Consider the following 11,493-nt stretch of genomic DNA (forward strand, 5'->3'; position numbering starts at 1 on the left):
ATTATTATTATTATTTTTTTTTTTAATTGTGGGTGTGAATGCACTACTTATGTACTACAAATGGTGTAGAATAGTGCATAAGTATGCGATTTAGAATGCATCTAGAGAAATACTATAGTGCAAACATCACGAATTTCCAATGTTTCAATCACATTACTTTTTCTTTTAGGGCTAAGAAATTAAATACATTGTTTGGGAAACCTAAACATTTACTCTTGATTTCCCTTTCAAAAGCCACTTACATAGTGTTTTCAGGAGAAGTTGATGCATTCATATGTTGTTACTTTAATCCGGAGCAAACCGGAGCACCTGGGGGATACCCATGCCAACACAGAGAGAACATGCAAACTCCATACAGAAATGCAGACTGACCCAGCCGAGGCTCCAACCAGCGACCTTCTTGCTGTGTGATCATGTAACCCACTGCAAATTAAAGTGGATTAAACATAAAACAATTTAATTGTTCCAAAAAACCTTAAGAATTGTGTTGTTTCAACTCATTTTACAAAGAAGCAGCAAACGTCATTTTTTGAGTGTTTTTCAAAACATACCTAGGGGTTATCTTATTAAGACATGTGTTTTACCCTGATATTTCATAACCATTTTATTTGTAAGGTTTAATTTCTCTAGCTGTGTGAGTTTTTAATGGCACTTTAAAATCACTTTGACATTTCAACGGTGATCCAGGCTTATCACGTTACAGTCTGTGTAACATGACTATCTTGTTTTTTGTTTCTTTTTTGAATTTATAAAATAATATTCACAAATTGTATGTTTTAAAATACCTGATATACTGATTCAAAAACATGTATTCATGTACTGTATCTTGTCGTTTAATCAGTTTAAAGATGGTGATATTATTTGATCAATGGTGGATGATGGGTGCCAGTGATCATCAGTCTTTTGAGTGGTATATAACTTGACGTGAATACACTAACAGTAAACAAATCTTACTGGAAGCCTTTCTTTGTTGTATCAACCTCAAATTTGTCATTCAGTTTGTTATATTCATTGCGATACTCTTTAGTTTTAGGGTATTACAAAATATAAATTCAATGTAATTACTTTTCAAATGTAGTTTTTTGTGCAGTGGGTAGTGCTGTCACCTCACAGCAAGAAGGTTGCTGGTTCGATCCCTGGTCAGATGCCATTTCATTGTGGAGTTTGCATGTTCTGCCTGTGTTGGTGTGGGTTTCCTCAGAGTGCTCTAGTTTTCTTTACAAGTCCAAAGACATGCAATATATATATATATATATATATATATATATATATATATGTTCATTCATTTTCTTGTCAGCTTAGTCCCTTTATTAATCCGGGTTCGCCACAGCAGAATGAACTGCCAACTTATCCAGCAAGTTTTTTTCACGCAGCGTATGCCCTTCCAGCCGCAACCCATTTCTGGAAAACATTCACACACACACACATACACTACGGACAATTTAGCCTACCCAATTCACCTGTACCGCATGTCTTTGGACTGTGGGGGAAACCAGAGCACCCGGAGGAAACCTACGTGAACACAGGGAGAACATGCAAACTCCACACAGAAACGTCAACTGAGCCGAGGTTCAAACCAACGACCCAGCGACCTTCTTGCAGTGAGGTGACAGCACTACCTACTGCGCCACTGCCTCGCCATATATATATATATATATATATATATATATATATATATATATATATATATATATATATATATATATATATATATATATATATATATATATATATATATATATATATATATATATATATATATATATATATATATATATATATATATATATATATATATATATATATATTATTTTTTTTTTTTTTTTTTTTTCCTTTTTTTTTTTTAGCCTTGTCATAAACAGGACAAGATCTTTGTGTCGAGGTCAGTAAATATCTAAAATATCAGCTCATTTTGCCTTTTCCTATGGCAGTGTTTTTTTAGGGCTTGCTTTTGTAATATTACATGGCTTATCTTTCCCAATAATTGTGTGTTATACTGCATCTCCAGAGCCTAAATAGGATAAATTTGTATGATTAAGCGTGTCTTTAGTCAGAATCAGTTTCACAGTGTGATTCTGAAAGAGGAAGAGGATGAGCAAGCCAGACTGAGGGAGAGGAAGAATGACAGTAGAGCAGGATTAGAATCAAGGGACTGCTTCGCCAGCAGGGTGGTGTGAGGTGAAAATAAGGGAAGGAGAATTTCATTTGCATACCCAGCATGCAACCCGGACCTTTCTGGAGAGCTGCGCATCCACCACAGAGCTTGGCAAGTACGTGCTCATTTCTCAAGCCTGGCTTCATGAAGCGGATGGAGGGGGGGAGGTACGGTGGCGGCATGGGTACAAGTCTGTGGGGCAAGAGGGTGCCACCAGACCCCATTTACATGTTTGCGCTATGCCAGAGGTGCTGTGTAAAAAGAGATTGCAATCCTTGACACGACATGGACCCTCAGGAATTAGCCCAATTCACAAGCAAGACAAGATGGCTGCCATGCCGAGCAAGGTCTTGCAGGGTAATTTTCACTGAACAAACAAGCGATCTCATTATCCTCATGCACCTGAGATGTCCAAGCTCCCCCGCCTCCTTTCTAGCCCTCGTTCACTCTTCCATCCATCCATTTATCCCCCTCATCCCCATGTCATTTGCCTGGTTTAAGCTTTATTAGGGCACTTTGGTGAATTGTGCCAGATTGAGAATTTAACCAACAATCATGTAGACTCTCAAAACTCGTTTCAGGTTAATCCTGCCTTTGACTGCTAATAATTAGTCTAAAAAGTTTTTCAGTCAATAATGTGATGCTCATTTTGGTATGAAATTATTCAGAACCATAAATCTTGCAGCTTAATATAACTTCTCGGAGGGATTAAATACAAATTTACTCAGGATTTACTCACCCTTGAATTGTTTCAAACAGTTATGATATTATTATTTTTTTTATTTCTGCTAAAGACAAACATGTTGGACACCAGTAAACCATATACAAGCACTGAAAATAATTGTTTTTAGACTAGATATTGGTATTTATTGACCGAACACCATTCTCAATAATGATAATAACATATTCACTATGCATAGTTTTGGTATGAAGAGCGATAGATTTATCAAAATGTGGCTGCTAAGCATAAGTTTAGGGTGTAAGTTTATAATTATTGATGGAGGCGAACCAGGCTCACATAGTTGAAAAACATCTGAACTTTTCCGATTGCGGCAAGTGTACCACGATTCATGTAAGTGGAACTAACCAATCTGCTTCACACTTTGTATGGAATAAACACATTTCAGTATTAATAGTAGACTAATTACCTGAGACAAACACAGCACACCCAAACACTCCAGTGCTCTTTACTTTTCAAGAGTTCACTCTTAGCTGATGATTGATTATAAAAGCTTGTTTGGCATGCTGCCCGGGAGAGAGCCCTGAGCTCATGAGATTCTCGAGCCCAGGGTTCCCTCCTGTTGCAAGGCTGAGGGGAGTTTGAGCTCAGGTAGATCTCGAGAACTCCCCTGCTGTAGTAAACAATGAACATTAAGTTATTGCTCTTGGAGATAACTACATACTAGAAGCATGTCTATGGTGCCGATTTGGATTAGTCAATTTACTGAATTTGCATGTTTTTGGACGGTGAGAGGAAACCGGGGAACCTGGGGGAAACCTACGTGAGCAGGGGGAGAAAGTGCAAACTCCACACAGAAATGTCTGCTGGTTTGGTAAAGCCTGGAACCAGAGACATTCTTGCTGTGAGGCAACAGTGCTACGCACTGGACCACCGTGTCACCCATCTAACAAGAAGGAGGAGTAGGGGTGGAAGGGGGGACTCTTCAAAACGAAGATAGCAGTGGAATAAAACCCAGGGTATTTATAGTAGTTTAGGAGCATAGTGAATTGGATAATGCGGATCCAGCCGCTAGCCATCATAAGCACGTAATCCTCTCGAAAATAGTTTATACATAAACTTCACTTATCGATAAACTTGCATCAGAGCTGCAACAATGGTTGTCCGCTTGTCATCCTCAGTCAAAACAGTTGATGGTCCCCTAGTTATGAGAGACTCCAGTGGAGCGTGAACACAAAAGCCATTGTAAATGGTGAAGGAATCCAAGCACTTGCACTTATCACTTTAGGTCAGAATAACAGCACATGCAAAAATGAGTGCCATATAACAGCAGCTTGGAGACTGTAAATAAAAATGGAACGTAAGGATGTCGCCAGAGTGGCGTTTTGGTTTTTTTTCTTGTGCACCCCAGCCACTAGCACCGCATCTGAAAGGTTTTTTTTAGCATACACTGAAAAAAGTGTTGCATGCAGAACTGTTGCAAACAATTTATTTGTGTTGAATTTAAACAATCAAATTAAGTTGAATAATGTTCAACTTAATTTGTTTGTTTAAATTTAACACAAATAAATTGTTTACAACCACTTAATGTAAAAAAATTTAGTAAATTCAAGGAATCGTCTCTGAATAATTTTTTTCAGTGTACTGTAGGAGCTAATATAGTCATTCAACTCTACAATTTGTAATGTTACATATGTGAATAATGATGGTTTGTTCCTTTACTTGAAAGCTCAGATTTGATTATCATAAATTTGTATTTGTTGACAGAATTAGAGGTTTAATGTATCATTATTATTCACACCTTAAAAATTAGCTTTGATTGTTCAGCATTTCCATATTACCATTGCACACACTTTGTAACATTTTAATTCATCAACTTTAAGAGTCTCTTTAACACTTATGTTTATTTTATTATAAAGAGACATTTTGTTTAAATATTTGTGTTTTTGACTATTAAACAATTTGCCTTAGTAATGTTGGTAAATTAAAATAATAATAATAATAATAATAATAATAACAATAATAATAATAATAAAAACTAATATATCTAAATGGATTGTTAAAAAAATATTCAATATTTATTGATACCGAATGATATGAAACATGATTTTGTGATCATTATTTTTGCAATATCAACTATCCCTAATTCAGACACGTTAAAAGGCAGCTCAATATTTCAACTCAAATATTGATCTTGATGGATTGATTGGTTGGTCAGTGGGGTGGGTGGTTCTTTGATTAATAGTTTGATTACAATTTATATTAGAGATGCTAGGGTAATAGAAGTGTCCTAATATCATAACAATGGAAAATATATCCTTCTGGTCATGTTTTTTTTTTATTTATTTATTTATTTTTCATCAGAATATAGTACAGAGTTAAATAAAGAGGTTTTGACAATTGTCACATGAATATAAACTAACTAACAAACATGAAGTAAAACAAATAAACAATATCTTCAAAAGAAAATCATACTGAAGGCTAAATTTATAGGGGAAACCTCAAAAATAGAAATACAAATGTTTGGGTCTACAGCCTAAACAAGGCCAATGTTTTTATTTCACTTTCATTGTTTGCCTTTCATAACACTTGTGAAAATAATATTGTAGATTTTTCAATAAGAATAAATAAGGATTTTCTATTTTTTTTTTTAAAGCTAAATCTAAATTTACTACACGCAATTTACAAACAAGCGCTCTCATTATCCTTGTGCACCTGAGATGTCTGTGCTCCTCCGCCTCCTTCCCAGTCCTCATTCGCTCTTCTATCCAACCCCCCCCCCATCCTTTGCCTGGTGTAGGCTTTATTAGAGCGCATCTTTTCCATTGGCTGCGCTTGCCCTGTTGTCAGGGTCAAGTCAAGGGCAGGCAGCCTAGATTGGAATCATTTGTCACATGGTGCCGCAGCAGAGCTGATATCAGCACAGTGGCCAAAGCATGTTGCAGCCATTCCTGTTAGCACCTCTGACATTACAAGCCTCCGGACCGAGCGGATGGGCATTGCAGTTTAAGAGTTGGTCAGGTACCCAGAAGAGCCCCCCCCCCCCCATCCTTTTCCAACACAATCAGACATTCAGTTAAAAAAAAAAAAAAAAGCATTGCTGGTGCCGTCATCATATATTTTAAGAAGTGTTAGGAGTGCATCTGGCCTCGCTCTGACAATGGAAAAAATTGCAGAAAATAATCACAGTGCTTTTCACAGCTGAAAGCAGCACAACCAAATAACGAAGAAAGTAACAATTCTGTTTCTTAACTGGTGTAACGGTTTTAAAGTGTTGCAATTTAGTTGAGAGCATGCTTTTTTTATACTCATTTTTCCCCCATGGTCAGCAGGAGCTTGCATGAACAATGGGAGGTGCTGAGGAAGCATGTGGAAAATGACTTTAATACACCATATAGAATGGCTTATTGCTTTGGTCAATAGGCTGGAGGGAGGATGGCACATGAGGCCGCTTGGGAAGGTTAGAGCTGTCAGTGCATTACATGACTGATACGAGCCCAGCTTATGAGCTCCCGAACGGAACGACCTCGACAGGCAGAGTCATAAAGGTTACGTGTGACACAAATCTGGCTATTAAAGGCAAGATTAGACCGCTGATGTACACAGAAATAAATACAGGAATCCGGTTGTGCTGTGTGTCAGTGTGTCATATAGATGGAAGATGCCATATAGATGCACTTTACAATACAGCGCAATGAAAAGAAAGCCACCAATAAAAGTAGAATGCCATTTGATTAGTTTCATTTTTCAAGTGCATCATAATTATTTTATACCAGTTTGAAAATGTGATATCGGAATATTATGCTTGTAGGAAACATAATCTCTACACACGTGTCAGATGCTCTCTATATGTGTAAACACTTAATGTTACAAGGACCTAATGATATAACACACTGTTTTTACTTGTAAACGCACAATAAATAATATCAGAGTAATTAAAAAAAAGGAAATTAAAACATAGAATATATTGATCTAATTCTTCAAAGTGGAAGTGCAACAGTTTTCACGATTGTTTAAGAAATTCTGATTCAGTTGCCTTTGGGAGAAATGAATAGGAATGATAAATAAATGTTAGCATGATTATACAGACAAGCAGAATCATATAATAAGAAAATATCAGTTTGCAACATCAAGCAGCATAGCATGCTGTTTTGAACATTGAAAAATAAATGGAAGTGAATGAGTTCGGAAGTCTCAAGCCAAAAATATTCAAATGGCTGCACCTGCTTGTACGTGAAGAATAAGGTGAATATTACCTTTTTGGCAATTTACATTATGGAGTATTACTGTAGATTATATGTAAACACTTGGTAGCTGTATTGTCCACCCCACTCACACTTTTTGGTTTTAGATAGAGCAAAGTAATAACCCACAGCTTTTGTAAAGCCGCTTTAGAACAATAAATTTTGTACAGTATACACTCAAAAAAATGAACTTTCCCTATTGTTAGTTTTACTAAACCCATCCTTGTTCACATTACATAAAACATAATAGTAATTAAATTAACATAAGTTTACCATGTTATTTCTACAAAAATGCAGTACTGTAGGCTTTACTTAATAAGGGTTTGACATGCCAACTTAACATTGTTGAGTAAAACGCAAAAACCTCTTAAGATTGGATATTTGCTGATACCGTAGCTACCTACCTGGAGGCGGAGCAACGGAACAGTCAGAGAGAGGAACATGTGAAGCACATGAGGAGAAGATGGTGGCTTTGTCAGGTATGAGTATTTCATTAATCTTTAGTGTTAAATATCACCAGGAAAAGTGATGTGAGTGTTCACAGAATTATGTTAATTTATTATATCAGTGTATTATGGAGTCTTTTGAATTTTAGCATTTTTAGCCTGTTATACTGACTCGTGTTTCTCAAGGAAAGCATGTGGCAGTGCAAAGACTGCAAAATAACCATCACAACTAGATCACAGTTGTTGAAACACTATAGATTAGTGCATAGACATTGTGGTCGCGGTATTCGTTTTTCATGCACTTATTCTGACTGTCGCTGTAGGTTTAAATCGTGGAGTGCACTACACAGCCATCTTAATTGTAGCCATGCAAAGGAGAACACGGGGTTACCTGCAAGTGTAACCACATTCAATTGCCATGCGTGTTCTTGCAGCCATATAGACTCAGAATGGGAGTATTTTAGTCATATCTATAAGAACCTGAAAACAATGAGACAGTACTTTGTATGAAAGCTATTCTTACTATAATCCTGTGTCTTAAATTTACAGATTGCTACTGAATCAGTCGAATCACTACTGTCCCACTAATTCAAACATTTTTCAAAACTGGATGGTTACACCAGCAAGCTGGACAGCATTTACCGTACAAAAGAAGAAATTGCAAAACCGAAAATTTGAAAACTCATGGCTACCATCGACAAGGTTTGTTTTCTGTATTTATGATGCTTGTAAATAATTTCCACTTTAGTATGGTGTTTTTTTCATTGTATATACCTAATGTCTCTTTTACAGAATGATGCCATCTCAACTTGGAGAGCTTGCATGCTCAGAGCACTTTCTGTGTATCTTAATGAAGACTATTAAAACCTCATGAAGGAGTATACAGTAAGTATAGTTCTCAGTCAGTTAATATTTAAAATGCCATCACATAAATTCACATAATATAGTCAAGGAATATCAATACACAAAGTATATTTACCTTGGGGTTGTCAAAAGAACAGACTTCAGCACCAGTCTGCACTGAAATAAAAGATTGTTATGATGCTAGCATATTTCTGGGGAAATTTTGAGCACAATCAAGCAGATTCTCAAGCAGATTTGTCTAGGCAGATTAAGGTGGCAATTATCAGTGTTGCCAATCACAGTCACATCTGTTGAGCACAATAACACTGGCCAATTGAATTTCTTTGGAAGAATGATGGTTTCTTCACATTTTTTAAAATTCAGTACAGAAGCCTGTACTTTTGACCACCCTAACAAACACAGTAAAGTAGTTTTGTAAGTCACTGCAGGTGCGTGATGTGAAAGATTAAGGAATGGACAGTTGATACAAAATTCTTTAAATTTACAATCTGTATTTTTGATGTAATTAAACTGACTGAACAGTGATACTGTTTTTGTGTTTTGTAGGCGACAGACTTTGAGAGAGACATGGCCAATACTGTCATTTAAATCTACATCGTTAAGCCTGAAGGTGTAGAAGTCTGTGACCCACCATCAGTTGCTGGACTGATTTTTGAGGGAGTAAAAGTGCTTCAGAACCTTGGCGATGTCACCAAGGCTTGTTCTCTTTCTTTGAGAGTCAAATACAGCGTGAATCTCAGTTATCCTTCAGACCTGAAATACACTTTTGAGTTTTTCAGAAAGTGTTGCTGGGACTTGCACATAAACTGTCACACAAAATACAAGTTCTCAAAAACAAACTTGTTGGCTGAATCAGTACATCATTCTGGACGAATGAAAGAAATAGAGGAAGAAGCTTTTTTGAGACACTTAAATTGTTTCTAGTTTTAAAATTAAGGGCCAATTTTAAAGTTATCTTTGTCGATGGCACCAAAGTTTTAAATAGAGTTCTACAACTTTAAATGGTTATAATTGTTTGATTATTTACAAAGATTCAGATTTTCAGTTTTATTCTTTTCTTTGCTTTTTTTAAATTCTTATGCTGCTTGTCTTAAACTTTCCTTTTCTTTTTCAAAGTAAAATTTATTACTTGCAGTTGCACATATTGAAAGAACATTTTGGTCAATAGTAAAACTTCTTTTATAAATTTTTTTATGTTTATTTTTTTTAAACAAGCTGTTGTTTTGTGGTGGTTTTCATAAATAAAGGTCAGTTGTATACTTTAACAATATATTAAACCTTTTGAAATATCAGCAATTGCGCATTGTAGCATTTTGTGACACTGGAAAAAAATGTCAAATTACTTTTGTAAATTTGCTCTTATACATTTTTCTTCCAATATTTGAAGTAGCACATTGTAAGAATGTTCACTATTGACCAAATGTTGCTTTTGCATTTTTTTTCTTTCTTTTTGTACTTTTATTTGAACTGTTTGAGAATGTTTACAAAAATAGAGGCCAGTTTTAATGTTATTCTCACTGTTGATTGTAAAGATCAGAAATGAATTTTAGCAGTATTTTAACATTCCATGTACAACATTTTTCAAAGTAAGATTATTTCAGATTCTTAAAGCCAGTTGCACTTTAAAAGACCCTGTAAATGTTAACTGAAAGCATCTGATGTTTTAGTGTGTTTGTTTCAAAGGAAATTGAAATTGTTTTATGGGTTTTTAGCAGTTGTATGTTGCAAAACATTGCAAAGAAAATAAATTCATTTTGTTTCTAAAAATATGTTTGATTATTTAAGTTTTACACTTGTAGAGCACATACATTAGAAGTGAAATATATATATATATATATATATATATATATATATATATATATATATATATATATATATATATATATATATATATATATATGAATAAAGTGTTCACTTTACATACTAAAAGTTCATAATTCTAACATAACATTACTAAGTAAAATATACATAAAACTAAAATGCAATGATGACACATCTAAATGGGTTGAATGTACTAAGAAATATTTTGTAAACTTTACCTGGATTTCTTTAGTTCATTTAACTATATTGTTACTTGTAGAAACTACTCAACAAGGTTACGTGGAACCACTTGACACTCTTTTTTTATGTAAGTCCAACAAATCATTTTTTTGAGTGTAGACTAATAAACTTGAATTGAACTGGATTTTGACTGCAATAATACGTTGGGGAAAAAAAAAAAAAAATTGAAAACTTGCCACCTTAACTTAATCTCCAAATCAACTTTGAGAGTTCACATCATGAACATTTCATTTAATTTGATAAAACAATCATGAAATACTCTCAAAACTCAATGTCCTTAAACCTTTTAAGATAAAATTGTGTTTAATTTAAATTATTAGGGCATTGTAATGGCTGCTTTATAATGTCCTTTATTTATCTTTGTTATATATATTATCAGTATCAAAAGTTCAAGGAAAAACATTTTTTTACCACTCTATGCCTGTTTGTTACTTTAAACTACATCCTCAAGTTAGATGTACAGTTTCAATGTGGACATCTCAATAAGAAAAAATATGATTTCTAGCTCTCTCACTCGTCCGTTTACTTAAGACAGGTGGAAGAGACAATAATTCAGCTATACACACCCCAAACAAGCTCTGTGTTTCACACAGCCTGACTATAATTGCCTCAGACAATGCTCTCCCATGCCGGGTCAGCTTGCTATGCTTGTTATTACTGCTGACCTTATCAACCAACTGTGCCTGCCCGGGTCAGCTGAACCCGACCGTACCGTAACCTCTGGGTCACGTTCAACAGCTGCAAAGGTCAGCATGTCGATCGTGCTCAGCCCGCTCAGTTCAACTTCTATAACGAGGAGAAACAAGGTTGGGGACTCGGGGAGAGATCTAGATTCTCCTCGTTAGCCTGGGTTTATTATGTAACTGGGGAACAGAATTTATGCTTTTTTAAAAGCAGCAGACAAAGAATACACTGTAAAAAAAAAAAAAAAAATCTTAATTTTACAGAAAATATCCCTACATTTTTTACAGTAATTTTTTGTCATTTAAAATTATATGTAGAACTTACTAAAATGACAAAGAATCTCTCTAAATTCACAGTTTG

At 35.1% G+C, this 11,493-nt stretch overlaps 1 long non-coding RNA gene across 1 annotated transcript; it reads left to right on the forward strand.

The window, feature by feature from the left end:
• Positions 1–7,501: 7,501 nt before the first annotated feature.
• Positions 7,502–10,155, forward strand: LOC147844373 (uncharacterized). The gene is made up of 4 exons (XR_015490677.1): positions 7,502–7,557; positions 8,074–8,226; positions 8,317–8,409; positions 8,935–10,155. It is a non-coding gene; the product is annotated as an uncharacterized LOC147844373 (long non-coding RNA).
• The last annotated feature ends 1,338 nt before the right edge of the window (positions 10,156–11,493 follow it).

This window comes from Danio rerio, chromosome 5 (genome assembly GCF_052040795.2).
Source record: "Danio rerio strain M-AB ecotype USA chromosome 5, GRCz13ab, whole genome shotgun sequence".
In the NCBI taxonomy this organism is placed as follows: domain Eukaryota; kingdom Metazoa; phylum Chordata; class Actinopteri; order Cypriniformes; family Danionidae; genus Danio; species Danio rerio.